This window comes from Schistocerca piceifrons, chromosome 8, assembly GCF_021461385.2.
Source record: "Schistocerca piceifrons isolate TAMUIC-IGC-003096 chromosome 8, iqSchPice1.1, whole genome shotgun sequence".
Taxonomy (NCBI): Eukaryota; Metazoa; Arthropoda; class Insecta; order Orthoptera; family Acrididae; genus Schistocerca; species Schistocerca piceifrons.
In genome coordinates, this window is record NC_060145.1 from 403,051,606 (window position 1) to 403,069,426 (window position 17,821).

At 39.2% G+C, this 17,821-nt stretch overlaps 1 long non-coding RNA gene across 2 annotated transcripts; it reads right to left on the minus strand.

Annotated features, from left to right (window-relative positions):
• Nucleotides 1-4,758: 4,758 nt before the first annotated feature.
• On the minus strand, nucleotides 4,759-17,774 carry LOC124712541. 2 transcript variants are annotated; one of them, XR_007005592.1, is made up of 6 exons: nucleotides 17,742-17,774; nucleotides 17,434-17,632; nucleotides 17,126-17,323; nucleotides 16,819-17,015; nucleotides 16,516-16,700; nucleotides 4,759-5,078 (listed from the first exon to the last, which is right to left on the minus strand). It is a non-coding gene; the product is annotated as an uncharacterized LOC124712541 (long non-coding RNA). The 2 variants fall into 2 exon arrangements; XR_007005593.1 differs by having other exon boundaries at nucleotides 17,126-17,338.
• Nucleotides 17,775-17,821: the final 47 nt, after the last annotated feature.

A 17,821-nucleotide genomic window follows, 5' to 3' on the forward strand; every position in this document is an offset into this window, starting at 1 on the left:
AATATTATGCTCTTCTTCTTTTGTTAGGAGGGAAACAACTATTTTGAAAAAAGAAAAAAAAGGGGGAACTACATTTCCCATACATTAATTAGCTGGTGTTTTAACACTTCAAACAGAGTATTTCAGCAACTTTATGCAGACCACAACCAGCTGCCTACATATTTGCAAACATAAACACAATTTATATTACTCAGTACCCTTGAGTACACTGCACATAGAATGGCTACTAAATTCTTTTATTTTGACTTTAAATATTTGGATATTTTTAGTTTCCAGTCATAAGCCAATTTATAAACAATTATAACTTTTTGCACCAGAATAAATAAGCTCCATTCTGAATACTCGAGGTGGTATGTAATCTATATTAAAATTATATTTAATTCTAAATTGTGTTGCCGGCCGGTGTGGCTGAGCGTTTCTAGGTGCTTCAGTCTGGGACCGTGCAACCGCTACGGTCGCAGGTTCGAATCCGCCTCGGGCATGGATATGTGTGATGTCGTTAGGTTAGTTAGGTTTAAGTAGGTCTAAGTTCTAGGGGATTGATGACCTCACATGTTAAGTCCCATAGTGCTCAGAGCCATTTGAACCATTTTTTTCTAAATTGTGTTAGTGAATTTATGAATTCACCATAAATTCACTTTTATCATGAACCAGAAATACCAGTATGGAGTACATGTACTGTTATGTAAGTATATGAATTCTTAGCTCCCTGAAGAGGCTTCTTCAAGATATTTACTTGTCAACTTGTCAAAATGTTCTTATTTCAACTTCTGTGGCAATAATATTTCTTTTCATTTAAACTTCAACAAATTGCAGATTATACCATAGGACAGAACTGAGTCAGACAAGTACATGAAATGTATTTGTAGTTGCAAATATGGACAAACATTAGCTGTATAATGGAGTGACAATGAAATTTTTTTGTGCTGGACCTAGACTTGCGGCAGATTTCTGTCTTACTAATAGCTGTCAGTTTACCATTAGGTTACCCGAGCATTTCCCACTTATCGGGAGTGATCACTTTACCATTAGGCTATCTGAGTGTGACCCACAGCCAGACCCAAATTTCCATATGTTGTCATTATGCCACACACAGCCAGACCCAAATTTCCATATGTTGTCAACCATGCATCTACAACCGGCATTCGTATGTTAATTATGTATATTGCCATACAGGGGTGACATTTTTAACTGAAAGTCGCTTGCTAAGTGTCGATGGATGGTTACAATATTGAAGTGCCTGTGTTGTTCATAATTATGCTGCAATGTTCCTGAAATCGGAACGATCACATAGATAATATTTTGGGGGAGGCAAACCAAAGACTTCATCTTACTGGTAGAGCACTTAAAATATGCAACAGGTCTACTAAGTAGATTGCCTGCATTATGCTTGCCCATCCTCTGCTAGGGTATGATTGTGCAGTATGGTTCCCTTACCAGATGGGACTGACAAGAGGACATCGAAAAAGTTCAGAGAAGGGCAGCTCATTTGGTATTATCAAAAATTATGGGAGAGAGAGATGGACATGATACATGACTAATGATTCCATTCATTCAAACAAAACTGTTTTTCAGAGCAGTGATCTCTTTTCAGCTAAGTTCGTTTTTCCCTTTCACTGTTACAGAGTGGAATGGTAGAGGAATAGTGAAAGTGCTTTGATGAACCCTCTGCCAGGCACCTAAAGGTGGCTTACACAGTATTCATGTAGGTGTAGCTCAAGGTGACACTACCTCAAGAGATGCAATGAGATTTATTGTGGCTTCAACTGACATTGCTAAATAAAATTATGTAACATCATGTAGGAGGTATTTTATGTACAAAAATTAATTTTGAATGGTGATAATAACTGCAGATCAAGATGTGATGAGATGAACAAAAATTATGTCATACTCCTGTGTCATGTCTCACAACAGGACTTGTACGTAGAGCTATCATCACTATATGACTGTGTGTGGGCTATTCTCGGTGTTGTGTTAGATAATTGCAGATGGCCTTATGATTGCGATTGAGTAGAGAAACATAATAGCTGCGTAGAATCTTATTGTGAATCATGTTTTGCAGTATCTTCAATATCATGGTTATTTGTGTATCAAATCATGGCAATATAGCTGTTGTGCAAACCCTATGGACAAAAAGTTCATAATTTTTGCTAGATATGTCTCTGCCAAGTAATATGGTTCAATGAAATGTGGGCCACTCATAGAAAGAATTGCTGCAGTGTGTTGAAGAAGGTCACTGAAACAAGTGTGCAATGAGAAGAACAGAAATAACAATTTCATTCAAAGTAGAATTACACTAAAGTGTCTGCGTTTCATGATGGTCCCCAGGTTTACAAATAGCGGGACATGGTTCTTAAAGGAATGTGTGATCACCACTGATGACAGCAAGGTTGGTAATAAGTTTTTGTGGCAGGGTGTTTGATTCATCTGCCAGCAGGATTGACAGCTGTTGTATGGTCCTTGGTGAATGTGGATATGCTGCAATACATTTCCCTAATGGATCTCACACGTGCTCGATGGGATTTACGTCACGAGAACGGACAGGCCAGCCCATTCGCCAAATATCCTCTCACTGCAAGAGAACCTCCAACTGTGCTGTTCGATGCAGCTGGACATTATTATTCATCAGGGGCCCTGTACAAAACTTTAGCACTTTCATAATTTTAAATAATGACAGTATTTGGGATAAGAATGTAGTTGGGATAAGAATAGTTGTGTGAACTGAAAAAAAAAAAAATTCTTTAAAAATAAACTGAAAAAGCGAAATAATAATCATAAATTTATGACGCACCATTTTCTACATATTTCCACACAGAAAATTTGAATGAAATTCCTTCCAGGGCTTTAGAATACCTCGTTGTAAACAATATGTCATACAAGAATTAGAGCTTCATGAACTTTATATTTTTGATTTTCCTTAAGGGATACGAAAATGTTAGTTGGTTTAGTTAGTCCTGAAATGGCAGCATGCAACTGCCTCTAAGTAAAGAATGGATATGGTAAATACGATCCTGTGTTTTTAAACTTTTGTCCCTGTAATTTGCTTGTAGTGACAGCGAATGCAATTTTAATTCGCTTCTTATCTGGTATTCACTAAGACCTCAATAAATTCTAACTGTATTTTGGGATTTTGATTGCATTTATTACTTCACGTAAGCAAGTTGGGGCGAAGCAACAATACGTAAATCACAATTTATGATGATTATGACTAATATCTTTGTCGTTTTGAAACGTATATTCATTTAGAAAAGTCAACTGTACGATGGGCAGAGATAATGGACTACTGCAGTGGTCACCGTTATTATCTGTGACACTGCTGTTTACAAATTATCCAGTTAATAAGAAGTTATTTGTAATAAGAAAATATGAAAACCGAGTCTCTTGTTCCTGAGTAAGAGGTTAGCTTCACAAAATACAGGTATGATGCTGGGCATCCATGATGCCCTTTTGCCTATGATAGCTCAAGATTTTCTAATGATGCCTCATTCATCTCTGTACGATAAGAATGTCTTGAAGAAGAGGGATGTTGACTTGAGAAATAATATATATGAATGAAACCGAAGCCAGTGCCAAATGCACCTCCAGAAAGGCAAACGAGGGTAACAAGTACAGTGTCGCAATAACATTGACAGGTGGGCGTGGAGGTCAGTTCGATCAAGTAACATTATGTGTTTGCCCACCATTAACACCTGCACCACAAAAACAATCATGTTCAACAATGTTCCTGGATGCATTACCTATTACTACCTCTTGCCACATTGGGGAAGATTCAACTTCCCAGAAATAGTGTTCTGGTACAGCAGTGGATATCTACTATGTGATGTGCAATACCTGAGATGTATTTACATTCCCCTGTAAGCTGAAAGTATCAATTTGCTACAATGGAAGAGTAAAAATGATGTATTTCACTTTCTGACTTTTAGTAACAGAAAAAGATCCAAAAATGTTGTGCAAAAGAGCTGTTGGCTGTGGTCCAGCTCAAAACACTGTGCTCTAGAGTTTACTTTGTCACACCAGACTCCAGCCACCAATCATGGAAGTCGGCTGATAGGGATAGATGTCCACTCAGGTGACTGCAACACGTCATTTCCTGAACCAATGATGTATGCTGGTGCACTAGCTCTGCCAAGCATGAAATTATTTCCTTTTTATTATGACTTTTCATGAGAAATATCTGTCATGAAATGAATGAACATATTGCAGTAACTAAATTGGTGTGGCCATTTCTCAGGCAGAGTATGTCATGAGAGATGTTTAAGTGTTAAGATTTCCATGGGAAAAAAGTCAGGATTATTAGTTTGTAGCTGTGTCTGTGACAACCACAGATAAATTCTTCTCTATTATAAGTTTGTTTTCTCAGGCATAATCTCTCGATCTGCGACTGTTATTCTCTGAAGATAGTTTCGGACATATGAAGCTCTGGAAAACTGATCTCTATTGAGAGTTCTGCCATGAAGAAATTGCAAGGTTGGTGACGCATAACATACATTGCTACAGATAGGCTTAGTAGTTGGCAGTGAATGCGTTCAACAATGCTGACAGATTTCTGATGAAACAAGATGCTGAATGAAAGAGAATAGGCCAATGCATGTACCATTGTGTAAATAATGCTCTAGTACAAAGGTAAAACAGATGCCCTACACTGATTCCAGTGAAGGTTTTTTATGAGAACTATTAAAAAACAATAGTTACACTCAATGAGTATTCTCATGTTGCTCAAATAATTTGTTTATTGTAAACAAAAATCAGTTTTAAATGCCAGGCAAACATTACTGACTGTACTGATTTTAGCCTCACAATGACGTAACGCTTCTGTTGTGGTAGCAGCAGAGCCACAGCGTCTCCATCCAACAGGTGGTGTCTTGTCAGTGTCCATGACGTCGGCACCTGGTGCTGCTAGTGTGTTGGCTGCACTTATAGTAGGCGGATGCCCACCACAATAGGAAAAAAATCCTCGGCGGTGATGAGCTGTCCCCGTTGCCTGGAAGGTGGGTGTCCACCCCAATACTAATGACTTTCTCACTGCTGGCTGACCTGTCACAGGGGACATTAGGCCTGTCCAAGACAACTGAGCACACCTGTGGACAACAATGATGCTGATTTAAGTGCTGGTGCCTATGCCACACGAGAGAAATCTCAAATTTCAAGTTGTATGCCAAAACACATAGATCTTACACATAATGAGAAGATGGAGGTGCATATCACAAGGAAAAGTTCATAAAAAGGAGTCAGTTTCCAAGTCTGAAACAAATTTTAAACTGGAAACAATTATTACGTTTTAAAAGTTTCGCCTCTTTAGCTGTTACCACAGATTTCAAACATATAAGCTACAGTTTCTACGTTTCATAGTTATATGAGGGACTTACTCACATTTTAGTCTTGCCATGTGGCTTAGTGGTTAATGATACTTTGACAAAGGTAATGATATGATGTAATTTTTGCCTAGTGAAGTTACTAGTGCCTATATTTTGTTAATTTTTGTTTGTTTCAATGTGCTCATAATGTTTGTTACTGTTTATACCATTAAGTTGCACCATAATACCCAAGAGTGTGAAACTAGCTATGGATGAAACTGGCTAATCGCCTAACATCTTTCAGTACAACCTTCTCGTACTTCCAGCCATGTCAAGAAGTCATACTTCCATGTGTTTCTGGACAAGTGCTACTAGCCCCCTGTGAAGTGGTAACCGACTGTTGCCTGGTTGCTGTCCTCATCTTTATTTAGCCATGGAACCAGCTGCTGCTAAGGCCATCCACATAAGACTTTGAGGATACAGCCTGGGATACAACTTGCAGAAAGTCAAGTTGCTCTTACTACCTTTTCTACAACTCATTCACTGTCTGCTTCTTTTACAGCAGAGCAGTTCAAAGATGATGTCTTCAGACAGGTGAATCATTTACAAGTTATCAAGCTCCAATTTTTGAAAGAATATTGGTCTACAGCAATTCAGCAAGAACTGCTCATAGATTTCTGGACCGAAGACTAGTATCAACCTGGTCAGGGCACAATGAAGTCATTCTGTAAGCACTGATGTGGGGGTGGCTGTACAGTTGTTGCTGAGGGTATAAAACTTTTGTTACCATACTGTGTTTTGTGAGATCTTGTAGCACCACTCCATGACAATTATGAGAATTATGAACGTTTTCTCGAAAGAGTCTAATATTCTCATGGCCCTTACAGTATAGTGCAAAATATACCACAGCAAATGCGGGAAGGTGGAAGACTGGTGCCCCTTATGATGATGTGCACGACAGGCAACAGAATATCAATCATTGTGATGACCAGTTTTAAGTAATAGTGAAGAACATAAATTGAGTGTGGATAGCAGCTGCCACAGATTACCTTGGTGGCAAGGAGGTGCACTCAGTGAGGGAACAAGATTGCTGAATAGCTTGGTTGGGCAGTTGATAGGAAGTTCTAGTGAACTTGGTAGGAATGGAGACACTGATGAGTGGGGGAGACATTCCTGCACCACCGAGTGTGTGTGTGTGAAGAGCCACCGGACTTACACACCAGTTATTATTATGACACAAGTGACGAATTAAACACTGCTGGTACTATAGGGATGGTGTGACAGTTTGACAAAAAGCAATTGACTGGAACTGGAACAATAAGAAGTAAAAATTCATTGATGTGGCAAGTCTGGGAACTTCAGGCTGCAGAGCAGTATATAAAAGACTGCAAGGAAGCAAGCACTTCTGAACTGCAAGTGAGAGAATTCAAACAAGCATGTTCATTACAAAACGCAAGAGTGCCTCCAGACGGAAGTAATATGATTTATAAATTCGTATGATTTATAAATTCGTATTTGATGGAGATTCCAAATATGAACTGCCATCTAGGTTGGACAGTGCTCATGCAGTGTGATTTTTGACTCCCAGGCTCAATGGTGAATAGGAAGAGCAAAGATAGAAATTCGATGCCTGTGACTGAGTTTGGTAAAAAAAAGCCAAATAAAAGAGTTGTTTTGTGGAGGAGAGTTGGTGCCCATTTCAGCTGATGTCAATCCAATTGTAAGAGTAGCAGTAGGTGGCTTAGAAAGTGAGGTATTGGTTGACAGCTGTTCACAGATTTCAGTGACTTCACCCAGCAAAATGGACAAAGTACTACTGCTGATCTGTAATGTTAAAATTTATGATGCTACAGGGATGGTGTCCAAAAACGATCCAACATGAAGTCAAACTACTCTTGCAGTTCAAAGTTGTGGTCACAGAATTACACACATTAGAGAATTCAGAAACTCAGTGTCAACATGATCACAGGTATTGATTTTTTAATATGAATTGTTGTGATGTAAATTTCGAGTGGTGTTGTATAATAATGTATGTGCAGTGTTAATGTATTTTACATCTTTGGTGCTCTTTAACAACTAAATAATTAAAGTCAGTATTTTATGTTCAGTGGTTGGTAATACACACCTGTGTGTGGTTTTTCTGTATATTGTTATTGTTGTTGTATGTGCTTTGTGTTCAACCGGTACCTCCATGTGTATTTCCAAATAGGAAAATATTCATTTTCTAACAAAATCTCAGCAGGTTATGGGCCCAGGTGCATGTTAAAAGGACACTTGTATGAAAATAATAACGTAGCTCTGTGTGAAAGGTTTGTAAAGTTATCTCCAAGAAGACGTCTTTGAAGTTGTTAATTCCACGCAACCAATGATGGATTCAATGAGAATTATCAACATCGGAGTTGTGGAAGGCAAAACAAATTGGAGCACTTGGAAATACAAAATAAGTATTTGTCTACAAGGAATTCCTGGTGCACTTGATCTTGTGGAAGGCAGTTTAGTGAAACCTAGTATTATTTCTGAAAGTGCTACGGTTGAACAAAGAGCGATCTACAAAAGTGCTTTAGAAACTTTTAACAAAGCAGACAGCAATGCTCTACTTGTTTTGACTACAAATATGTCGGAAAAAACTTTGCGGAACATAATGCGTCTAAATACAGCATGTGAAGTGTGGACAGAATTACACAAAATATTTGATGGTGTTTCTGAAGACAAAATGTACAACCTTTGTTTGCAGTTCTTTAGTTACAAAAAGGCTCCTGAAGATGATATTGTGACACACATTTCCAAACTGAAAAATTTGTGGAGTTAATTGAAACAGGAAATTACTAAAGATATTGTAAATAATTCAGAAATGCCTTATTTGTTTTTGATTTGTAAAATATTAGGTACACTACCAGAAGACTATTTTTCGTTTAAATCTAGTTGGATGCTAACATCTAGAGATGACAGAACAATTGATAATTTAACAAATCAATTGTGTGCACATGAAAAAGCTCCGAGTACAATGGAGGGTGATTTTAGTAAACAAGAAGTCCTCACTACAGACTCATCAAGGCTGTCATTCAGCAAGTAAATCCAATGGAGAAAAAGAAGTATAAGAAATTAATATGTAATTACTGCAAGAAACCGAACCATACAATTAAAGTGTGCAGAAAGTGGGCAGCAGATGGCAAACCTCCAAAACCAGCTACAACAGATACAAATATACTACTTCTTTCTGTGACATCTTCTGTGATGAACTCTGAATGTAGAAATGCGGACTGGTATACAGACAATGGTGCAACAAGTCATATTACAAATGACAGGAATTGTTTCAAAACATTTCAGCCTTTTCTAACAAAACACTCAGTTACTACAGCTAATGGGGACATAATTGAAGCAATTGGAAAAGGCTCAGTAGACTCTGAAGCAGCAGTTGGAGGAAAATGGAACAGAATTACCTTGACAGATGTATGGTATGTACCTCAGATTCACAAGAATTTATTCTCTGTTCTTGCAGCACAGGATAAACATCCAGAAAGTAAATTCACATCAAGCGCAGAATTTTGTCATCTTAAGATTGATAATGTCACTAGATTGGTAGGTGACAGTGATTGCTTTGTAGGCCTTTTTAAACTTGCTGTAAGAAATGTGAAACCTAGCTCCCTCAGCAAAGTTAACACCACTAGCAGAGACAATACGTTGCAGCTTTATCACGAAAGATTTGGAAACCATACAAGCATGATGTGAAGTCTGTACTTTGTAGCGAATTAAATATTGAGGTGGAAATGGACAGTGAACTTTGTGAAGGCTGTATTTATGGCAAGGCTCATCGTTTACCATTTGGCAACAGAAAGAGGACAGCAGAACCAGGTGAGCTTATTCACGCTGATGTATGTGTTCCGTTTCATGTACCTTCTGTGTCAGGGCACCGGTATTTTATTCTTTTCAAAGATGATTATACAAAGTTTAGGGCAACACATTTCATACAAGAAAAGTCTGGAGTTGCAGAAAAGTTAAGGCAGTTCATTGCTGAAGCAAAAGCTGCTGGACATACCACCAAGGAACTTCTGAGTGATAATGGGAAAGAATTTGACAACAAACAAGCAAAAGAGATTCTTCACAAAGATGGTGTAATTCAACGCCTCACAATGCCTTACACTCCAGAACAAAATGGGTGCAGTGAAGGAGAGAACTGCACAGTTGTGGAAACTGTCAGAGCCACAATGCATGCACATGCAAACACTCCACAGGAACTTTGGGCAGAGATGGTGAACACCACAACCTACATTCTATCTGAACAGGGCCTTCCAGTATTCCAGGAACATCTCCATATGAATTGTGGTATGGAAAGAAGCCAAGACTGAAACATCAGCAGGTGATAGGCTCCACTTGCTATGCTCATGTTCCAAAACAACAGAGAAGGAAGATGGACCGAAAACCACTGAAAGGTGTCCTCATTGGATATGATCACAATGAGGGTTACAGAATTTATTGTGGAGAGGTGTGCAAACTCATTAGGTCACGAGATGTCATCTTCGAGGAGAGGCCACTGAAGAGTGAGAAAAGTTCAACTCTTCCAGTGAGTGTTTTCAATCATCAGGATCCAGCACCTCAGACTGAAGACCAATGGTATTGATAGTGAGAGTGAAGAGGATGGCAGTTCCTTGGATGTAGATGAAGACGCTTAGGAGGAAGATCAGGAAGTCACAAGTGGAGAAGCTTTACCATGTCTGCGTGATTGGTTAACCCTCAGACGTCCACAAAAATTTAATGATTATGTAATGAACCTCTCACTATCTTTCCAAGAACCAGAAACAGACAGCGATGCCATGAAGTTTGTTCAACACGATTTCGAGAAGGAAGCTATGGATTCTGAAATAAAAGCTCTTCAAGAAAATAGAATGTGGGTTGTGGTTGACCTACCATATCCAAAGAGGTCCATTCCTAATAGACGGGTGTATAAAGTCAAAACAAATGCTGAAGGCCCAGTCAATAAATTCAAGGCAAGATTGGTGATTAAGGGTTATTCGCAGCAGAAAGGAGCTCACTATGGCCAGACTTTCAGTTCTGTAGCTAGAGTGTCTACCATTTGAGCACTACTAAGTGTTGCTGCAAGTGAGAGCATGACACTTTTACAAATTGATGTTTCAACGGCTTTTCTTTATGGTGATTTAAAAGAAACAATTTATATGCAACAACCTCAAGGATGTGACGATGGGTCTGGGAGAGCATGTCACTTGAAGAAAAGTCTATACGGACTGAAACAGGCTCCACATTGCTGGAATGAGAAGATCAGTAATCATATCACTAAACTGGGCTTTCTGAGGAGTGAAGCTGATCCTTGTCTTTTCGTGAGACAGTAAGGCTGTAAGAAAATATTCCTTGTGCTTTATGTTGATGATGGTCTGATCGCAGCTCACAGTGAACAGGAACTTGAAGACATTGTCAGTGATTTAAGAGAAGAGTTTAAAATTACTTCAGTGCCTGCATCATTTTTCTTAGGTCTGGAAATTGACCAACAAGAACGTGGAACTGTATGTGTAAGTCAGACTCATTACACAGGAAAATACCAGAGCGTTTCAACATGAAGAACTGCAAGGCTGTAACTACACCCATTATAAATGACAATGATACAGAAGAAAGTCCTCGCAACTCTGAATTTCCATACAGCCAAGCTGTTGGAGCACTGATGTTTCTGATGTGTGGGAGACGTCCTGACATTGCATATGCTGTCAGTGTTGTATCATGAAATCAACAGATTGTGATGTAGTGAAAGTTAAAAGAATCTTACGATACTTGAGAGGCACAACAAATTATGGACTTTTATATAAAAACAATTCTAAGAGGCAGGTTTCAGAGTGTTCTAGTGATGCTGACCACATTGGAGGTGATCTTGGCTCTGGGCTCTCAACATATGGTGTCCTTTGTCTGTACTTTGGGACACCTATTTCCTGGATTAGTCAAAAGGCAATCTTCTGTTGCCATAGCCACAACTGAAGCTGAGGTTGTGGCTGCCAGTGACGCTGCTTGGGAAATTGTCTGGATCAAGAAGCTTCTGACAGAAATGGACCAATTGGAGGCAACACCAGTTCTGCAGGCTGACAACAAAACTGCTATCTGGCTTGCCCAGAAACCTGAGTTTCACTGAAGAATGAAGCATATTCATATAAGGCATTTCTTTGTCTGTGAACTAGTCAACGCTTATGAAATCACAGTTGCAAAAGTAGACACTGTAGAACAACATGCTGATATACTAAAAAAGCCACTGTTTTACATTAGATATCAGTATTTATGTAATAAGATTAGACTTTCCAAGTTATTAAATAAGGAAGATCGTTAATGTGTTTCACATCTTTGGTGTTCTTTAATAACTAAATAACTAAAGTCAGTATTTCATGTTCAGTGGTTGGTAATACGCACATGTGTGTGGTTTCTCTGTATGTTGTTGTTGTTGTATGTGCTTTGTGTTGAACCGGTACCTAATAAACCATGTGTATTTCCAAGTATGCAAATATTCGTTTTCTAACAAAATCTCAGCATGCAGTAAAAGGCAGTCATCAGATCAGCGAAGTTAAACGCTGTCAGACAGGGCTATGACTTGAATGGGTGACCATTCGGTTTACCGAGCGCTGTTGGTAAGTGGGCTGTACTCAGCCCTTGTGAGGTAAACTGAGGAGCTACTTGATGGAGAAGTGGCAGCTCCAGTCATGTAAACTGACTAACGGTCAGTGGTGTGATGTGCTGACCACATGCCCCTCCACATCCCCACTGACGCCTGTGGGCTGAGGATGACATGGCGCCCAGTCGGTACCGCTAGAACTTCATGGTGCCTGTCCACGCAGAGTTTAGTTAGGAAAAGGCAGTAGTAACACAATTTTTGTAGCAAAAGGAGCCATTTCTGGGCAATTTTGAACTTTCAAGTAGGACCAAAGGTTCTAACGAAAAAGAAATATGAAATATAAGTTTATATCGTTTTAGAGTTCAAAGGGAAGCAGAAAAAGGATGTAAGTGTTATCCTCTGGAAGGAGGACCAGAAACAGATACGTGGGAAGTTGATGAAGGGATGGTAGATGAGGCACATTAAAAAGCGTACGAGGGTTCCTGCTCTATGGGAAACTTCACAGCGAGGCGACTGTGCGTACTTGAGCCGGGTAGAACAATGCATTCTTTCCTTGTTCTATTCTCTTGAGATGAGGATGACATGGCGCCCAGTCGGTACCGCTAGAACTTCATGGTGCCTGTCCACGCAGAGTTTAGTTAGGAAAAGGCAGTAGTAACACAATTTTTGTAGCAAAAGGAGCCATTTCTGGGCAATTTTGAACTTCCAAGTAGGACCAAAGGTTCTAACGAAAAAGAAATATGAAATATAAGTTTATATCGTTTTAGAGTTCAAAGGGAAGCAGAAAAAGGATGTAAGTGTTATCCTCTGGAAGGAGGACCAGAAACAGATACGTGGGAAGTTGATGAAGGGATGGTAGATGAGGCACATTAAAAAGCGTACGAGGGTTCCTGCTCTATGGGAAACTTCACAGCGAGGCGACTGTGCGTACTTGAGCCGGGTAGAACAATGCATTCTTTCCTTGTTCTATTCTCTTCCCCTTTTGTTTAATCTATTGTTGGTAGTCTTCAGTATGTACATATAGACAACTGAGAAGTGAGGAAGTTATTGAAATGCAAGAGAATATGTGAAGTAAGTCAATGGTTGGATACAGGATGTCATGAAGATATCATGATAAACGTAAAATCCTGAAAGTAGAACAGTGTGAATAGGGTTTTGAAATACAGAGAAAATAACAAGGGGGACATGAAGTGAAAACAAGACAAAATTCTGGGCAAACCATGATATTGGAAGTAACGCTCTGTGATATACAAGTATGAACAGTGTTCTTATGTTTTAAGTTAAATAGGTTACAAGAGGAATAAATCTAATAGAAATGTAACTTGGAACTAAAGTAACAGTGCGGAATGTGTAATATACACGAGGGCAAGAATCTGATGTTAAGAAGATTAGTGATTTGTGTCACAAACAGGTGTGTGATCTGCATATTTTATGTATTTGGCTAAGGAAATAAGGGACTGAGCAGTGTGGAGCACCAGAATAGGTGGACTTAGAAGTATAAATATAAAAAGGTCCAATGATTTAGTAAATGTAGCAAATGCAATCAAGAAAGTATGATTTTCAGTGTATGAAAACCAAAAAAGTACAATAATGGACAGGGAAAAGTCTATGGAGTCATGAGTGGTATTCCTTGGACAGAGTAAATCATAATGAGTAATAATGGTAAGCTTCCATCACTGAAGTCATGACTAAAATTATTCTGAAAATATTTGGAAAAAGTAGTGTAACAAATTAATCTGTGTGTAGTTAGAATACAAACTTTGTTACATGGTGTGGAAAATGGTGGCCTTCAGGTGTTATTGTGAGGCTTTTATTCTGAGATTTATGAACCTATCTCACATTAGAGAAAGATGGCTCTGGAGTAGGGATTGGAGTGGACCATGGCGTTGATGAGGAAGAAGGTGTCATGGGAGACATGGTGGACAGCAATACTCTCTTTTGTCCCATGCCTAGGGTTAGATCTCAAGGTGGAGGATCATAATCACTTACCTCATATCTTATAGGTTAACGCACCAGCACTAGCATGTGAAACTGTGTGGTGAAGTTAGATGTGAAGTGTTAAGTGGTACGACAAAGTAACTGTGATAACACTACACACATAGCATAAAGAGATACTCTTACTGAAATTTGTTGTATTAGAATTAACTTAAAAATTTTATATATGTATCCTCATGACAAATAAAATTATGTAACTACCAGTGCATGTTTTCTTTAAAATATATAGTGTTAAAAGTTGGGGGGGGGGGGGGGGAAGTTCTAAAAACTGGTAAGACTTGCAAAGGACATGAAAAGGCCAGAATTGAATACTGTGACCAGTTGGGGGCAGGAGAAAATGTGAGAAAATGAAATATACCTGCATGACGTAGAAATAAAGAAAGTGAAGTTTATCATGTACCGATATTCAGTGCTCATGAATGTTTCAAAAACAATATGAGAAGGTTGAGACATGGCAGAGGTAGATTCTTGCATGCTCTGCACACTCATAGCTAATCTGTCGATAAATTAAAATAATGAAGGAGAGTGATTAGTATATGCAATCACAGGATGATGTACATACAATTTGATTAGAGAGGGCCTTGTGAAAACATGCTTTGTGATTTGAGTGTTAGATCTCAAGATATATCAGTTGCAACTAAGCACTGAAATTAGAATTTGTAGGACCACCTGAAGGGAGGAAGCTACCATTGTTGCATAGGGACGAAAGGGCGGGGGAAGGGGGGACAAGGGCACCATGTCATTAGGGCAGGCAGGAGAACATAGTTGCAGAAAGTTTCGGAGAGCTGACATAAGGTTTCGCTAAGGCACAAACAATTCGTAAGATTGAATTTTTGAAGGCAGATATCCCTTGGAAATCAGCGAACGGACGAGTCCAAGGAATGGACGACCAAGGAAAAAAAATACTACTTCCGAAAAAAGCATTTTAAGGCAATAAAAATTAAGTGAAAATTTTTCAGAGAGTGCTGCTAAAGAGTATCCACTGGAGAAACCAATATAGGACACTGCAGTTTCAATAGACAAATAATCGATAAAGTGGCTTGCCTGATGTCACAGCAGCCTCAAAAGTTCTAGGTAAGACAGACAGGCCATTGAATGGAAGAAAAGTCTTGGGGCCTGGCTGATGTCGGACCTACTTCAGACTGTAATCCGCCATGGTTACATCATATGCTTTCTATTTGTTCATTTCATATTAAATAAGACTAAATAGATACAATCACATAGGCAATCTTTTTAGTTGCCGTTTCAGTATTTATTTTTCCTGGTGGCAATATCTACAGACTTAGATGGAGGTAGTTTAAGTGAACAAAGCATATGGGAGGTCATACATTGTGACTCAACCAACTGTCGGTCAGTGGGTTGAGGGCTTCATTGCTATACTGGCTCATTGTTGTAACAAGATGTTGAAGATCGCTGTGTGGTTGAGTCTAGGTTGTTGGTGTGATTTTTGTTCTGAAGAAATCGTGTGATTTTATTGAAGGCAAAGTCCAAAACTTTCCTAAGAGCTACATGGCACAACATCAAAGAGATTTTAAGGTTATCTATGAGTAAATAAATATGACACAACGCGATTGTTTTGTATCCACATTAGTTTGTCTCCCAAACTCCCTGAACTCAGGTAAGTACTGTTGTCAATTTTGCACAAATGTTTTGCATTCTTACCGTCAACTTCATTGGCAAGTAAGGGGCCTCGAAAAAATAGTTGATTTTACCAGATAGTTTGTTCTTTCTCTGTTGGTGCACTGACCCTTTTCCAAGTGTTATTGTAGTCATCCAAGATTCAGTGATGTGTGCAGACCGGAGTGCAGCATAAAAAGAACTGCATCATAGGTAGGGATTGTGTGGCTGGACTTAAGGCATGCCGTCACTCAACGTAGTTCTACGACAAAATGAAATCCTGCACTCCTGTTAGATCGTCGATTACCGTCACATGCAAGTTGTTCCGAATTATGTTATCGTAGTGTGTATTGCCTTTGTTCTTTCTCTCAGTGCAGTCCAATGTATTTATTTGTATTAACATCAAATTGATAAACTATGTTCACAAAATAACCGAGAGAAGGTCAACTATGTTACAGTTTAAGTTGAAATTTCAATGAATGTTGTTGATCAGTAGAACACAGGTAGCTAACACAAACAACAGTCGGAAGTTACCGGTAAATAATGGTTTGTGTCTATTAGTGTGGCTTTCACAAAGTGACAATCTGAGAGAGAAAAGGTTGTAATGAAATATTTCTATCTGTAACATCGCTAACTGTGGTGAAAAACGGACCAAATTTGTGAATGAGCAACTCTGTAGTTTTAGCCCGAACTGAAAAGTTAAGCAATGACAAACAAAAAACGGAATGGTCTGCAGGTGCTTACTAAGATGTGTGATCGCATGTTGGTGTTAGAAATGTAGAATGGTGATATGGGAGGAAATAAGAATAGTCCAACATAGTTGGGAAGACGTTTGACACTAATCTGTGTGTGCTCTGGAGTCAACAAAAAGTCTTTCCCACCCAACACGTGTAAGTACTCTGTGAATGAAAGCATTAAGTTTCATCAAACTGCACTGTTGTCGATGAAGGTAAATAAATAACCAAGTGTAAGATCACAAAAAAGTAGTAGATTGGAACATATACTCACCATTCTCCTTGTTCTCAAGGCTGAAGGCTGTTCTGCATGGTGTGCGGAATGCTGATTTCTCCAAGGTAAAATTAGCTCCTTCCTGGCCAACATTTCTGAGTAGTACTAGACACCGAAGGCCAATTTGTCTAGCTAGAAGGGTAGTTGCTGTTCTGGACCAAAATGCTCCTCACCGCCAAGTAGACCTGATTAGACAGTGAAGAAACTGGTTACATTTCATCAAAGTGTATATTTATAGATCATGGTAAAATTGCAAAAGAATATAAGAACACAGTATCACAACGGACTGAAACATGTACTCACAGTCCCATCTCTTGCGCTCGAGTTTGAAGACTGTTTTATCTAGTTAGCAGAATGGTTGCTACTCTGCGCCAAATTCAGCTCCTTTCTAGTCACCAGGCCTGAGTAGTACTTGGCTGTGAAGGCTGTTTTGTTAGCGAGCAGAATACCTGCTGCCCTGGACCAATATAGTCGCCCTCCAGCCAGCAGCTTTGAGTAGGCTGTGAACAAAAACGGTTACTTTTTATCAAAATGTACCCAAATCGTTAGAGGTAAAAAATATAAACAAGTGTGTGAACAAAATATCAAGCAGACTGGATCATGTACTCACCATTCTACTTCCTGTTGTCGAGTCTGAACACCATCTTGCCTGGTGACCGGAATGCTTCCTGCTGTGGGCTGAAATCAGCTTCTTCACGGACAATAGATCTGAGTAGTGGTTGGCTCTGAATGCCGTTTTGTCAAGTGTTCAGAACAGTTTCTGCTTTGGGCCAAAATCAGCACACTGCCAGCAAGCAGGCCTGAGTAACTGTGAACAAAAGAACTATGTTTCATTAAAATAAACCCCAGTTGATCAATGTGAAAAATATAAACCAGTGTAAGAAGACATTATCACAGGACACTGGATTGTGTACTCACCATTTTAGCTCCTTTGGTCGAGTTCGAAGGCCGTTTTGCATGGCGAGCAGAATTCTTGCTGCTCCACGCTATAATTAGATCCTTTACGGCCAACAGCCCTGACCAGTGCTTGGTCCTGAAGGGTATTTTGTTTAGACAGCACAACACTTGCTGCTCTGGGCCAGTATAGTCACTCTTCTGTCCAGCAGGAATGCGTAGACTGTGAGCAAAAAGGTTACATGTTATCAAGATGTACCCATATCGATAGGGGTAAAAAATATAAACAAGTGTGTGTACAAAATATCAAGCAGACTGGATCATATACTCACCATCCTACTTATTGTGCTCTAGTCTGAATGGCGTTTCGTGTGGTGAGCGGAATTCTTTCTGCTCTGGACTAAATCCAGCT